At 42.0% G+C, this 16,113-nt stretch overlaps 1 long non-coding RNA gene across 2 annotated transcripts; it reads left to right on the top strand.

Moving 5' to 3' along the window:
- Positions 1 to 1,224: 1,224 nt before the first annotated feature.
- Positions 1,225 to 4,813, top strand: LOC129181620 (uncharacterized). 2 transcript variants are annotated; one of them, XR_008570468.1, is made up of 8 exons: positions 1,225 to 1,396; positions 1,570 to 1,615; positions 1,686 to 1,754; positions 1,840 to 1,905; positions 2,011 to 2,085; positions 2,582 to 2,742; positions 2,852 to 2,885; positions 2,964 to 4,813. It is a non-coding gene; the product is annotated as an uncharacterized LOC129181620 (long non-coding RNA). The 2 variants fall into 2 exon arrangements; XR_008570467.1 differs by having other exon boundaries at positions 1,570 to 1,754.
- Positions 4,814 to 16,113: the final 11,300 nt, after the last annotated feature.

Genomic DNA, 16,113 nt, shown 5'->3' with positions numbered 1-16,113 from the left:
CCAGCCACTGCCGGCTCACTTTATAACGCTGCGGGTGCATGACGAAAAAGCGCGTCGACGAGAAGGGACGTACCCGTATGGACAAAATAACTACGCACGCGCACACACTGATTAAGAACTGAACTATGTTTACGAACGCACTATGATAATAATACTAATAATACATTTTATTTGCAATGCCTTTTTAGCCAGAGCTCTCAAAGGGCTACAGGTTACAAGGGAAAACATCTAATTTTGGGAAATAATACAAAATAATACGTTTTAAAACGGCATTAAAAAAGAAACATCTGAGAGCAGGAACCAAAAGTTTTGCTAAAAAGAAAACAGTCATGGATTATCACTAGTCAGCTCAACTAACATTACAGCCATGCCTCAATGCAAAGATTATCATAACTATTATTTGCATGCCAAGAATGTCAGCTGTGCAGGATTGTCTCGTGTCCAATGAGAATTGCACATAATCGTGCTCATGTGTTTGTAAGCAGGCAAGCAGGTGCATGCTAATGTTGTTTGTTGACATGTTAAATGTTGGTCCAGTGGCCATGTGTTCTTTTTCACATCCTCCTGTGTGCTCCTTCAGCTGTTAGTGTACTCACACAGCGTTCACACGCTCACGAGTGCATTTATTTATTGTCCTTCTCGTCTTATTACTCGTCGAGCTAATTTATCACCTGACCATTGACCTTTACACAAGTTTTATAGGATTCACTTCACATATTTATTGTTATTCCTCTGAGCCAGTGTTACCAGAAGGGAAATGACAAATTATGATACCATGGTATACCATGGTATCATATTATTTTATGACACTGTGAGTCAGACTGTTATGTTTTGTGATGTTTTATATTTATTACCACTTATGGGCTACGCTCATGCTTGTGTCACCTTCCGGTGCATGGTGTTTGTTGACAAGTCCAGCACAGCCTGACCCAAACTCTACTTCCAGCGGCCCCCCGGGTAGACCCATGCTGTAGCAGATGGTCCAAAGTCAAATTAGGTGGGACAATAATTTTCCTCAAAATGCAATAATTTTGAGCTTCTGCACAGCAAATTGAGGAGTGTTAATTTTTTGGTGTTGATGAGAATCTTGAAGTTGGAGTGTCAATCTTACACTATTTGGAGTTGATCTAACACTGCATTTTCTTAAAAATGTTAAATTTAACACTGGATCATGGACGTGTTGTAGTTAAAATGGGGTGTTGAAAATGTTCAAATCTTGTTAGTGTCACAATAAAGACATTCAACACTTCCACACTCCATTTAACACCTAACAGTGTTCACGTGTCTTAAGCTCCGCCCACGGACATTTCATTTAGACTCCACCCCTCACTTCACGTTGCTGAAATGAAAAGCAGATGGAAGAAGTTGACAATTAGGAATCATTTTGCTTCAGTAGGTAAGTAAACGTTTAAATAGATGAACTAATTAATTGTGTTGTACCTTGTTTACACATAAAAAACGTTAGTTTTTGGTGTGATATTTAAGACTAATAAACTGAGGCAGCTGTTTCCACCCAAAGCCTTTGCTAATGTTAGCTCGTGTTTTTGCTAAGTTATATTTTCTATTTAGTGTTGCTGTGAGCTGAATAGGCACTGCCTGTGCAACATTTGGCAAAGTAAGTGAACGCTACGTTATATCTTCATTTTTAATGAGCTAATGGCTAACTAGCTAATTGGCACGAGGAGCCCCCACACGTAGGCCTGCTGGCCCACAGCAAAGGACTTGATATGCTGTACAAGATACAAGATATCAAGGTTGGCAACTCTAATTGTTACTTTAACTTAAAAATAATTGTCAGGCATGTGTTAGAAGTGAACTACACTTTTTTTTTTTTTTTAGAATGATGCATCTTTATTTTTCTTCTTGGGTCACAGAAAACCTTTGCTTGAGTCTTACATGAATGTGGTAAGTAATAAATCAAGGCATAAGCCCTGCAACTGTGTCTTTTCCATATTTATTTTATTATTTTAGTAGGACTTTTTAAAATATTTTATTCATTCTTATTCTCAGAGGTGGATGGGGATGTCTTTGATGAGCTTGTCAAGTCAGGTGTTTTGACTTTCAAGGTCCTTTTATCAGTGACAGGTAAGGATGTGAAAACATTTGAAAATGCATGAGGTGGTTTAGATATCACAGGCAGTGTGGACCCATCAGGTACCATGGTTTTGTCCAAATGAGATATTGTTGTCATGATCTTTGAGGCCTCAAAATGTATTTTTGGTCTCACTTTACAATAAGGTATGCAAAAATACAGTAGTTACTGAGGAACTAATTACTAAAGCACAAATTTACAGTAGTAGAGGATCTAATGAACTAAAAAGGAACCAATGAGCAGAGTAGTTACTGAGGAACTAAAACACATTTAGAGTAGTTACTAATGAACTAATGAAGAACTAATGAGTAGTGGTTAGGGTTAGATAGGTTTGTTCCTCATCCTGCACGACTGTAATTTTGTGTACCTTATTGTAAAGTGAGACAGTATTTTCATTTGATATTCAATTTTAAGCTCCTTTTCCATAGGTTGAAATTCCCCCAAATTATTTTGTTTTAGTAGTAATTAGTGTTTTGTACTGCTTTGTAGAGTAAGAGATTCATTTGACTGGAGATGAAGCAGACTCCACTATCCCCAGCTTCACCCCAGTTATCGCCAGTTGGTGGCGATAACAGGTTCGACAATTTATCCTTCAGCCCACAAGAAAGAGGAACCCAACAGAACCAATGGATCAGGATGAATCAAGACAGGTAAGCTTTGAGTAAATGAATGTAAAGTGTTTATATGCATGAAATTGTTTTATTTAAAAATCCTCTTGAATTCCCATGAACACACTTTCATTTTTAATATTTTTGGCAGAAAGTCGGTGGTGTTTTGAGGGCCAATCTGAAAGGTGAGGAAATCTTCAAGGAGTGCAACAAGACTCAAACACTACCTGATGCAACGTGTAAACAGATGGTGAACATCCTAGTTGCAGATATGATGGAGCTGCATTGGTCAATTCCCCCTTTCCATTAGAACAGTCATTCCAGACTGTCATCAACTGCAGTAAGACCATGTAATGTGGGAATGGTTCTATCTGTGATCATTAACTATGATGTGTTTTGAAAAGAGGGTTCCACCATCATGTGTGATGACAAATTACGCCCTGGAGGTAGAGCAGGTCGTCCAGAAATCGTAAGGTTGGTTGAATCCTTGCTCCCTCCACCGAGTCACTGTTGTGTCCTACACTTCTCCTGGCTCTCAAAGTTGTTCCAAGACTGTTTCTTCAGGATGGTCCAAAAACCAGAGGAGAATATCTGTTAACTGGTCAACAGCTGTTTGGTGAGGAATGCAAGGAGGCACTATCTACAATAAGACATTCAACCGATGAATCCGTGGTCAAAGAAGATGAGAGCAACTTTCCAGTATCGGCAGAATATGATCCAAGCATAAGATGTATCATTGTCTGTCCTCAATGTGTTCCCTCGCTTCCTTGATGTTCCTGGATTGGTAAGGAAATCTTTAGTATTTGGACGAGTTCAGTATTAGATTACCCATTATGTCAACCATTTGTAAACCTGTAGGCCTACAGTATATGAAATATTCATGTCTTGTTTCTAGATTAACCAGAATTTCTCAATGATGTTTGCTGATGAAGTATCTCAGAGGTTCCTGGCTAAGTGGTGCTATAACCATAATACTATAACAATAATGCTATAACCACTATACAGCAACTTAACGCACTACAGGTAGATAACACATACACAAGGCAATTTCTACTACTAGCGGAGGATAATAAACTAATAATAATAAACGATGTTAACTCTAAACATCTAACTTTAGCAACACTATTTGCTGGGAGCCGGCATTACTCCCATCACTGGGGGTGCTTCCGGCTTTCCAGCATGAACCTCTCTGTTGGTCATTCCTTCATATGACTTCCTAATAATGGACCACACGGTGGTCTAGTGATTAGCATTGTTGGCCTCACAGTCAGGAGATTGTGGTTTGTATGTCTGTTGGAACATCTCTGCGTGGAGTTTGCATGTTCTCCCCGTGCGCGCATAGGTTCTCTCCGGGGACTCCGCCTTCCTCCCACATTCCAAAAATATGCATGTTAGGTTACTTGGAGGCTCTAAATTGTCCATTGGTGTGAATGTGAGTGTCAATGGTTGTTTGTCTATAAGTGCCCTGTGATTGGCACAACTAGGATAGGCTCCAGCATACCTGCGACCCTACTGAGGACAAGCAGTACAGAAAATGGATGGATGGTAATATTAGGTAATGTTAGTAAACTTTGCTGGTGTCTCAACAGTCTGCCTGTCCACTGTCAAACGGCTTCTCATAGTCAATAAAATTGACATAGAGAAATGAGTACAAGTCCAAAGACTGCACTGCTCCTCCAAGGACTAATTCGCAGGGATGTTATCTGGACAGAATGTGTTGCTACCTTGTCGTGGGGGGGGGGGGTGCCGCCGTGATCCCGAGGGCTATACCGGTGGGAGCTTGGTTCAACCAAGCTGGGAAGGACTCAGGGTAGAGGACAGATAAAGACCGGCACCTGGTCCTCCAGGTTGGGGGTTGGGCATGGGGTCAACAACCCCACCATGGAAAAGAGCAACTTTACCGGTTTATAAGTGTAGCAACAGTGGAAACTCCAAAGTGGGACATAATCCAGGTTGACTTTCAAGTTAAAAATAGCGCAAAAAGCGAGTTCTTCAATTCCAGTGTCCAACTGTGGTCATCCTAAGACATTTTTTAAGTGTATCGTCAATGTTTCATGTCACATTTTGACATTCTTATCTGTCACACAAGTGTAAAAAGAAGTTAAGCACTGTATAATTCAAGTAAAACTGGCATTATACTAATGGCATCTTATAGGTATTGTTGGACTGTTTTGTAGTGGAGAATAAGTGTATTTATCCTGGCCCCTTTCCTATGTGTCAGTAAGCTCCATTTCCTGTGCTATGATTATCATCACACTTTTCCTCTTTGCCATCAACAAACTTTCTGAAATGGTATCACAACAAAGACAAAAAAAGGAAAAAAAGGCCAAATGCACAGAGTACATTACTGGGTTGAAGTCGAGATGTTTGTGCTGTAATTTGATGATGTTGACAGAGGCACGTGGTGGCGAGCTGCGTCCGGAGGTCCGCGGGATATGGAAGTGATGTTCCTTCCTGTCTGAGGCCCCCGGGAGTGCCATCGGTGTAACATCATCAGTCATGAAGAATGGAAATATTCCGAGAGATTCCTTTTTTTCCTAAGCAGCACACACCAGCTTCTTATTCAACACAACTTTATATCATTGTCATGTCATTATCCATTCAGTCAGGCTAGAGGAGAGAAAATGATGTGGATGAAGGATATGAACACTTTCCACAGTGGATGAAACTGCTGCGATGCGAGAGTCTCTTGTCGCAGCAGTCTTCATCCGCGCGTGTAAACACTGTGGAACACATACACAACAATGGACAGGCGACAGCACGTAATGACACGAAAGGAGACAGTGCTTGAGAGGTCTGACTTTTTTTGTTGCCAACTATTTTGTGACGCAAATGTCTTTTGAACGCATATTGTTTTGAGAAGTCAAACTCTTTAAGTGGCCCCAGCAACTAAACGGAACTACGTTCCTCATCACTGAAATCCAACCAGAACTCAGCTCATGGGACAAAGTGGGGGGTAAATGGTAAGACACTTGTTGATGCACTACACAGCTGATGGGGATGTAATACAACTTCATGTAAAAAAATCCAAACTATCCCTTTAAATACACTTGATCAAAATCTTAAAATTTTTTTTTGCACATTTGGATCTTAATGTGGTTTTAAGTAGAGCTACAATATGCAAAAGCAAGAAGGGGGAGTGAGACAAAAAGCATTTTGAAAAAGTAATTTATTGAAAACAACAATTAAACTGGAATAGGCTGTTTATCAGCTGATCAAAAGTTTAAGACCATAGCTCAAAAAATAACAAAGAACTCTCCAAACCAGAAAAAAAAATGTTCTCAGTAGGACTCAGTAATGAGTAGCTCCACCATTCTCACTTCAAAAATTGGTTCAGGCATGCTTGATGCGAGTGTTTCCAGGAGGCTAGTGGGAACATTGCTCCAAGTGGTGAAGATGGCTTCATGAAGGGCATCAACTGTCTGGAACTGATGGCCATTTTTATAAACTTCCCTTGCCATCCATCCCCAAATGTTGTCTGTGGGATTTAAATGAGGGGAACATGCAGGATGGTCCAAAAGAGTGATGTTATTCTCCCTGAAGAAGTCCTTGGTGAAGTGAGCATTGTGAACTGCAGCGTTGTCCTGTTGAAAAACCCAGCTGGTACCACACAGACGAGGGCCCTCAGTCATGAGGGATGCCCGCTGCAACATCTGCATCCGTTTGACGACCCTGCACCACCTGAAGCTCCAGTGTTCCACTGAATGAAAAAGTACCCAGACCATGATGGACCCCCCTCCACTGTGCCAGGTAGAAAACATCTCAGGTGGGATCTCCTTGTCATGCCAGTAACGTTGGAAGCCATCTGGACCGTCAAGGTTACATTTTTTCTCATCAGAATAAAACTTTTTTCCACCTTTCAATGTCCCATGTTTGATGCTCGCTGGGAAAGTCTAAATGGGCAGTTTTGTGGCGTTGAAGGAGACGAGGTCTTTGAATTGCTTTTTTGTTTTTTAAACGCTTTTCCCACAGATGCCGTCTGATGGTTATTGCTCTGCAGTCGGCACCAGAAAGGGCCATAACCTCCTGACTACCAGGAAAAAAAATGTTGTCCAATCACATTTATTTTGAAATTCCCCAATCTATGTGAAGTAATTGTAATACTGCAAAAGAAATTTTTGAAATTTTTATTTTTGTTTTTAAGCTATGATGTGTCTTCTACAGTGGACATTGGAACCCAATACAGGGGAAACGGAACTTAATTGTGAAACAGTTAGTCCAACAAAAATATCAAAAAGTCAACTTGATAAAGTGTTAAACATAAACATAACTGTCCATCATCTCTTTTCTTTTGTTTCACTTTTGCTTCTATTATGCTTATTTGGTATGATACTTCAAAAAGCTTTCTTGGAAACACAAAGGAAAATCTTGCACTTGGAACACATAACATATGTTTTGCTGTTGCAGCCAGATTGGCGACACCTTGATGCATGTGTTTCATCCACCATCCCATCCCCGATGCCCTTTCCTCCTGCAGCTGTGAAAGTTGTCTTGACTTGGTAGACCACAAAATCCAAAACTAGACCAGTTGGTGCAGCGAAGACAAATACCTTCAGTCCAGTTGGGTTTGGTTTGCCCGGTACATACTGGCGCACTGGGCATCGACCAGTAAAAGGAACCATTTGCTCGTCAATGCACAATTTTCCTGTTCTTGGCAGACTCAGACATCCTTGCCTTACTTTGCTCAAGAGGAGCCTGATTCTCCACAAGAGATCACTTGTTTTTTCTTCATCTGAAACATCAAGGTCGTTGACGAGCTTGATGGAGTTTCTCAATTTGTAAAACCGATTTCTGGTCATGGATTCCGCCACAATTTTTACTCTAGTACTTGAGGCCCAATACATTTGAATGTTTGGATATCCTAGACAGCCCATGTAAATAGAATTCCCAAAGAATGTCTTCAGTTCTTCAGGTGTGGTATTTAACGTTGCTCCAGACACAAGTACTTCACGCTGATTTGTGTACATCATCTTCCTCTACTTCTGCCTCAAACAGTGGATCTTGATCATCTTCATCAGATAACTCAATGTCTGAGTTTCCATCAACAATCCGCAGTAAAATTCCCTGTGCTTCTGAGAATGACTCCCTTTCTTGTCATTTGGGGAAAAAAAGAGCAAAATGGATGAAATAACTTCAAATGTCCACTACAGAGGACATTTTTTAAACACTTTAAACACTAGGCTCAAATACACTTAAAATAACTCAAACAATACTTTAACGTGTTCATAAGAGTCTTATAAATAAAATGCCAACAGCATTTCAAGACAAAATGTGTTTGATAAAAAGTATTCAACACTTACTTTTCCTCTTCCCATAAAAAGTGCTTGCACTGAGGGAAGCCATTTTCTTCTATGGGTAAGTCAAGGTAACAAAGCCCCACCCCTACAAATTTGGTATCATTGGAAAGCTCTGAATGTCCTCTATAGAGCACAAAAGGAGTTAATGCGATTGGATGCACTGGGTTGGAGATATTTAGGTTTACAAATGTCCTCTACAGAGGACAAATTTGAACTACTGGTCGTCAGGAGGTTAATGTGGGTGGAAGACCGCCCTGTGTCTTGTTGGACAGCCAATCGGATCCTCTGGCTCAGCGCAGGTGTGATTTTTTTGGGTCTACCACTTGACTTTTTTGTTCCATAATGCTCAGGATCTTTCAAACAATTTAGAAGCCCAACCTCAGCAGCAATGGCACGCTGCAAGAGGCCTTGTTACAGAGCGCTACAATCCGACCACGTTCAAAAAGAGAAAGCTTCTTAGCTTTAGCCATCAGGAGGGCATGACAGCGTGAATGCCTGACAGAAAATGAAACTTTTGAGCATATTTAGGCTTTTATAGCCTGTGGTCTTAAACTTTTGATCAGGTGATAAACAACGTATTTTAGTTTTTTTCTTTAAATTAAAAGTTCCAAATGTTTTTAGTCGCACTCCCCCTTCTTGTTTTTGCATATTGTAGCTCTACTTAAAACCTCATTAAGATCCAAATGTGCAAAATGCAAATTCTAGCAATTTTTCAACTGGTATTAAGATTTTTATCAGGAGTGTATATCTGTACTCACTCAACAACAAACTATGTTTCTGTCAACTATGAACTTTTCTTCATTCGTTATATATTCATTAGGAATGTTACATAATTTATCAATACATTACAACCCTTAACTTCCATTGTAACACATTTCTTATGGTATTTCAATTTGGTTTCTCTTTCAAAATTGGTAAATGGTACATGTTACAGGAAGTGCACAAAATAAATAAGCTTAATTATTGCTGTTAATTATATGTGTCCATAGAGCGGCTTCTTTTAAATGTAGCCACATCGCTGTGTTCTTGTTACTGCCGCCAATCACGTCAAATGTTGTTTATGAAGCTGGTCAAGGAGGCCTTAAGCCTCTATTTAAATTAAAAACATGACGCCATGTTCACTCACTCAAACATGACAGCGTGTCTGTTTGCTGTCAGTGTCGATGACATCATACATGCTTCTTGTTTAAATATTAGCACTTAGCTGAGCGTCTTCATTAAATAAAGATATGGGCGGAGATAACAAGCCGGCCAGAACATCTGTCCTCATGATCGTGATGATGATTGGTGTCGTTGTCTATCGTGTCTGATGGCCCAGTGTGTGTGTGACTGGTTTGGAGCCATCATACTGGTCATGTGACTCACTCGCCATCTCTGTGTGACGTAGCGCGTTAGTTCTAGAAGAGGTTCTGTTGGTGTCGGCGTCATGTGAGCCATCGGTCTGTATTGCCATGACAACGTCTCTCCTTGATTGCGCGTAGATTAATTATTACATTAGCATGTAGCTGCTAGTTAGCACAATGCAGGATGTTCTAGTCTCCCATTTGGAGCAGTACCAGACACACAATGACACGTCCACAAGATCAGGTGTGTCCAAAATTTTTCCAATAAGAATATAGAAAAATAAAAAAATTAAATGGTGTGAGTGGCCACTTTGATCATTTTTTTAATTAAAGTGAAGTGTGAACATAAGTTAAAGCATGATGGTAAGTTATTACTGGAATTACAACAGGCAATCAGTGTGGATTATGTAGATGGGGCTTGGAGAAACGCTTTCTCCAGCAGCTAGCCGGGACCACCTAGCAGCCTGTGGTGCAGCGGAGACGCGTACCACCTTTAGCCGCTTTAGAGGGAGAAGGAGGTGGCGCCACAGCAGACAGAAGCACGGTTGTCATGCTAGACCATGACTCCAATTGTTCTTACCATCATTTTACATTGTCATTCATTAGTGGTGAGTACCAATTCATTTTATCCTTTAAAACGTGTTTAATAAGTGCATATTTAGGGCTCAAACCTGGATTGTGCTTCAATGCATTCAGCTTGTTAGCGTCCTCTGTAGCGAGTGAACAACGGCAATTGAAGAGAGACTGGGATTGTCTTAATAATCTCAGCTTTGTGATGTTAGGAAAATATGGTTTGTTATTAGACTTATAAAAAGTTTTATGTCCATTATTCCATTTGATTTTACTAATAGTTGTAGTTATTTATTGACATACTGTACTTGTGTATGTATTTCTGATAGTGTACATCTTCATGTCATGCAGATTCGCTAGAAGAAACAGTAAGCTATATTATGCAGGGCTCCATACTGGCTAAATGGTCGCATTTTGCAACTAAAATTTGAGGCATTGTGAGTAAATTTTTAATCTACAAGGTACACACTGTCCCTTATTACTGTGAGAATGAAAAATAGTCAATGTGGAGTCAATTGACGACAGCTTGTCACAGGCGTGATCGCTCACATTTCAATCTCATTGCTGTTTGGCTTTTCTGGCATCTTTGTTTACACACATTGCCTGACTGTCACTCTACAGTACCTCACTGGTGGCAGCTAGCTAGCTAGTTTTATGCCTAGCCTCCGGTCTTCGGACTCCAAATGTGGCTTTTTTTTTTTTTTACCACATTTTGTCTTCAATCCTGAGGTATGCCCTCAAAACCTGTGGTTACCCCAGCTGGTTGTTTGTGAAAAGTGTATCTGGTTCCAGAAAGAACAAAAGCAAGGTGGATGAGGAAGATAACATCGCGTATGTCTCAGGCCTATCTGAGAAACTCAGAAGGATTTTTAACAAACACAGCATACCTGTACACTTCAAACACTTTGAGACTGTCTGTTGTCGTCTAAGGTGACTTAACAATAAATTAATTCCAATTAACAATGAATTAATTCCATGTTCAGACTATGCCAAGGGCTAATGAAAAATGGCCCTCGGGCCGCACACTGGACACCTGGCACAAGATAGTGAAAAGTAACGTCACGTGTCCTCCTGAAGAAGACATCTAGCCTCATGCTAACGCTAATGCCCTTATGGTCTTGACCCCCTCCATGCCTTTGTTGTCACACTTAAAGATGAACATGTTTCCATCAGGTCGAGGGTCATATCATGCGACTGTCAAAACTGACCTGTCAGTCACAATAAAAGACAGGCGGGGACTTCCCAGCATCCTTTAGTGTTATTAAATCTTAAATATGGGATGGCCAGGAGGAAGTCGGCTTACGGTATACACACACACGCACAACCCCACTTTTTCCGAAGGCAGGTGTTAGCCGCTTCCTTATCGCTGTTTGCTTATTAAGAGGCGGTGGCGACGGCTAAAGCAAACGTGTGATAAATGAAGGGGGAGAGAGCCGTGCGGGTGGTTGGGGAGGGGTGTAAACTGGGACATTACATGATTGTGTTTCTCTTCCCCTCATGCAGGAAATTAATTACGCATGCATTTGTTCTCTTTTAAATTTGAGATAAAAACACTCATTGCTGGAGAAAGTCATGCCCACATGTGACCTCTCACCTCCCACCAATGATGACATGATGACACATAGACACACACACACACACACACACACACACCATTGGTCAACATCTTGTTTATGTTTTAGTTCCCTTCCTAATTGTTGTCTTTTGCACTAATGACTTCCTCATTGGATGATGGAGATCATTTTGTGGAGGTCCATCATGTGCACGTGAACATATCAATCACAAGGAGGCCCCACCCACAAGCGCTTTCAGCTTCTGTTGACCAAAATAAACATGGAGCTGCTGGAAAAAAGGATCGCGGGAGTAGTGCTCTTGTGTTAGAAGAAGAGCAGCATAGAGAGAGAGAGAGAATTCAATCATCAACTCCCATGACGGCGAACGGAAAAATGAGTTGAATGGCTCACGTGTTCTGTTTGCACGCAGCTGGACTACTAACACATGCACACACGTGCAAGCCAGTTGTCTTGTTGGAATTTAATTCCACAGGTGATAGCAAGCAAATTCCATCCATGATGTTGTTTGTGTTGGTGCACTGTGAGGTGGAGCCACTTATTTAGACAACAATGGCGTGTGTGTTGACTCATTGTCAGTGGATAGTAAATCTATACTGCTATACAAGCTCTACACTGACCATTCTGAAGTACAGTGTATGTCTAAGTTGACTTTCTGTAGTATTGTCCGTGCAGTACTCCAGACCAAATGATCGAGTCCGCCTGTGACATCAACGCGCGCATGTGTTCATTATGCATTCGTTTACTCTTTTTGACATTTTCCACGTTTGCTTGTCAGCTACCCAAAGGTCGCAGTCTTCATGTGACAACGCGTTTCTCTCGATGAAGCTGCAACTTGCATGCTGATGGCCGCCTTTGCATTTGCGTCGCCGTTCGAGTGCCAAATTGATTGACGCCTTTGACTCGCTGCCTTGTTAGCGTTCTTCATGTTTGTGTTCCGTCAGCATGAATGTGAATGTGAGGTCACCTGTTGAGGGTCAATATGAAGGTCCTGTCAAATGTTTTTCGTCGACTGTATTAACTGTTTAATGGGCTCATTTGAATATTCATAACAAATGTTGACCTCATTTTTTATTTCAATGGGGTGGACTTGTGTGCGTCGCCAAGCATGCACTTTGATTAGACCTCCCTGTTCAATCATGACAAGCGGATGCTATTGCCATGGTAACGAGGCTGCTGTACTGACGTGAGTCAAGGGGTGCTCACACTTTTTCAGCCTGCTACTTTTAAAATGTCCAAGTCCCAAACATCTACCTCCTACTATAAATATGGAACATATATATATATATTTATTTAAAAAATCTGAGTACGTATTGATGTACGATATACATGTATATCAGGGATGCACACACTTTTTCAGCATGCAAGTTACAAGTCAAAATGATCTACCTTTCCTTTCTAAAACATACAACATATATAAAATCTAACCGGTAAACTTTGAAAAACTATTGCAAATATTAATGATTAGCATTTTGTCACGCCTTGGGAAGGCGATGTGGGTGAATCCCAGGATGCAGACACAGGAGAGTTCCAGCAGTGAGAAGGGTTTAATAATAATTAGTCCAAGTAAGTGAGACAAACAGCAACTGAAGGCGACGGCGCACAAAAAGCAGAAAAGGCACCGTGGTTACTCAAGAGGCACGAATAACCTTCGGCTACCTCTACCGTGGGAGCTGGACGGGCTACTGGGGCTGCAGGACGGCAGCTGGAGGGTTCCTGAAAGGAGGTGAGTCCAGAACACGAAAAACACATGCGGTTGCAGTAGCAAACAGAGACAATAATCCAGCACTGGCTAGGAGCAGCTGAGAGGATGATAAAGGGTGCTTAATGATGAACAGGTGCAGGAACCCAGTAGCTCCGCCCAGCTCAGGTGTCTGCTTCTGCACACAAGCACACAGGGCATGAGGAGACAAGACAATATAATAAATAAGCATAAAGCCGATAAACTTAAAAGAGGTAACAAACCTGTGTCACCGTAGAGTGTGACACATTTCACATTTACATTTTCAAAGTTTACAGGTAATCAAAGTAGCTGATATCATAATTCACTTCAATATGGAAATAAAGATAATGACACATAATTCCTCCATAGCTGTGTATAGGTAAATAGCTACGTAACATTCATTCAGTTCATGTATTACATCCAGTTAACATTTGCTATCAAACATTACCGATATTCAAGAATTGAAAATAATTATGAAAAAAGACAATGCAGCCGAAGTCAAGGCAACATATTAAAAAGGTTGAAATAATAGTTTAAGAAGAGGATGTGTAGAAAACACCGATTTCTGTAGTAGCATTCCTGACGCAACGCAAAGCCATCAAACGATACAGTTTTTTTATACATAACTAGCCGCTACAAGTGAACAGATAATGTTTTGTGGCACGATGGACTTGCTCATCCAGCCTAATAGTGTGTTGCCTGCTGTGACTGTTGGCCAATCACTGCTGGAGGGTACCCTATAAAGAGGGGCCGGGTTATTGTCCCCAGTCTCTTGCTTCTTGCTGCTGAGAAACGGCCTTTTCTGGTCGCCTCATGCAACCCGGCTCCCCAGGAAATAAAGGGTAAGTAGTAGTTGTCTTACATGACAAATAGAAAAGTGTACGTAGTTATATTGTGGCGTGTATACGTAGTTATAAAGTTCCTGTCATTGTCAAGCAGGTTTCTGGTTTCAGGCTTTCTTGTTCTCCTGGTGCTGCAGTCAACAGGTACGTAGTCCCAGTTGTTTGTGGCGTCCAGCCACCTGTTTAATCTCTTCGCTTTGTCTACAGTTTTGCCATTTGTGCATGTGCCTGATCTCCCCTTTTGCTGCACAGACATCTTACGGACGCAGAGTTGTGGCCGTGTGTTTTTTAAGCGCTCCCCTCTCCTCCCCTTACCACCAGTGTAAAACTCGCGCCCACCGGATGGCAGAGCCACCGTTTGGTGGGTGCAGACACAAGCTCAGGTGTGGTTTCAGGTAATCAGGGTGAAGTTTTTAAGCTTTGTCCTCTTGCCCCCATCTAGATGTGAACATGGGAGGAGTGAAGGCTTCTTGCTTGGTGGATAGTGGGTCTATGGTGTCCACTGTCACCGAAAGCTTTTTCTATCAGCATTTCCAGGATTGGAGTCCAGAAAAGCTCAGGTCGTGCCATGTCGAGCTGTGTGGTACGGTAATAGCCCGCTGTGGGTGTTGGTGGTTAAAGACCCCCTGGGTGGCAGTGCCTCTAAGGTCCCTGGTGTCCTAGGGAGGGCAGCATGGCCTGGCTTTGTTTGACTTACCTCCAGTATCTGAGGCTCCAGAATCTGTCATTCAGGCATTGCAGATATGCCGTCAAGCCAGAGTGAAGGCCCATCAACAAGCTTTTAGGAAAGTCAAGGTACGTGGCACGAGAGCTTGTCTCATCTCGGATGGTTTGATGAAGATTGTCGCACCTGTGCAGAACAGTACTCGCGTACCTCTGTGTTTTTCGAGCCTTTGCTCCTGGCCTCTCCATTCGCCATTGCTTGCTGAAGAGCAGGCTAAAGTAAGGGCCCTAAGTAATAAATATGCTTCTGTCTTTTCTGTACATGATGGTGACCTGAGCTGCACCAATTTCATTTCTCATGACATTCCCTTGTTGGATGATGTCCCTGTTCAGCAGGGCTATAGGTGCATAGAGAACATATTAACCAGCTACTTGAGGCACAGGTAATCACAGAGTAGCAGCCCTTATGCTTCCCCCAAAGTGCTTGTTAAAAAGAAAGACTGTAGTCTGCGTATGTGTGTTGACGAGAAACAGAAACCAGAAAGGATGCCTTCCCTCTTCCTCACATCGAGGAATGCCTCGATGCACGCTGGTTTTCCACGTTGGATTTAGCCAGTGGGTAAAACCAGGTTCCCGTAACTGGAGGGGACGAGGCGTTTTACACTCCCTTTGTCCTCTTTGAGTGGAACCGCATGCCCTTTGGCCTCTGCACACCAGCACCTTCCAGGGGTTAATGCAGCAGATTTTTTGTGATCAGCAGTGCCAATCTCTGCTGTTATATCTGGATGATATTGTGGTGTTTTCTTCCACAGTTGAGCAGCATTTAAACAGGTTGGAGGTAGTGCTGGGGTGACTGCAGCATGAGGGCCTAAAAGTGAAGCTTTCCAAATGCACCTTCTTTCAGAAGGAAGCCATGTGATTTCTGACAAGGGTGTCGTCACTGACCCAAGTAAGATTGAGGTGGTAGCCAACTGGCAGCCCCCCACCACCATGGTTGAACTTTGGTAATTCCTTGACTTTGCCAGTTATTACCGCCGGTTTGTTGCCCCGCTGCACAAGATGGCTGATGAGTTGTGAGGCACCACGTCCAAGAAGAGATTGCAGTGTACATTATCTGAGAGTTGGTCGGAAGAGTGCCACCGGAGCTTTGAGGCATTAAAACTTAAGCTCACCATGGCACCTGTGTTAGCATATGCAGATTTCTCCCTCCCTTTCATCCTAAAGGTGGATGCAAGTTATGGTGGCTTGGGCACTGTGTTCTCACATGCAGGAGCAGGGTCGTAAGGTTAGGCCCATAGCGTATAGAGGTCTCAGGCCCACGGAGCTCATTATGCTCAATTATAGCTCTATGAAGTTGCTCAAATGGGCCATGACCGAAAAATTTTGGGAGTATCTGCTAGGCCA

This window comes from Dunckerocampus dactyliophorus, chromosome 5 (genome assembly GCF_027744805.1).
Source record: "Dunckerocampus dactyliophorus isolate RoL2022-P2 chromosome 5, RoL_Ddac_1.1, whole genome shotgun sequence".
Lineage (NCBI taxonomy): Eukaryota > Metazoa > Chordata > Actinopteri > Syngnathiformes > Syngnathidae > Dunckerocampus > Dunckerocampus dactyliophorus.
The sequence above is the reverse complement of the archived record's forward strand: the minus strand, read 5'-3'. Positions and strand labels throughout refer to the sequence as shown.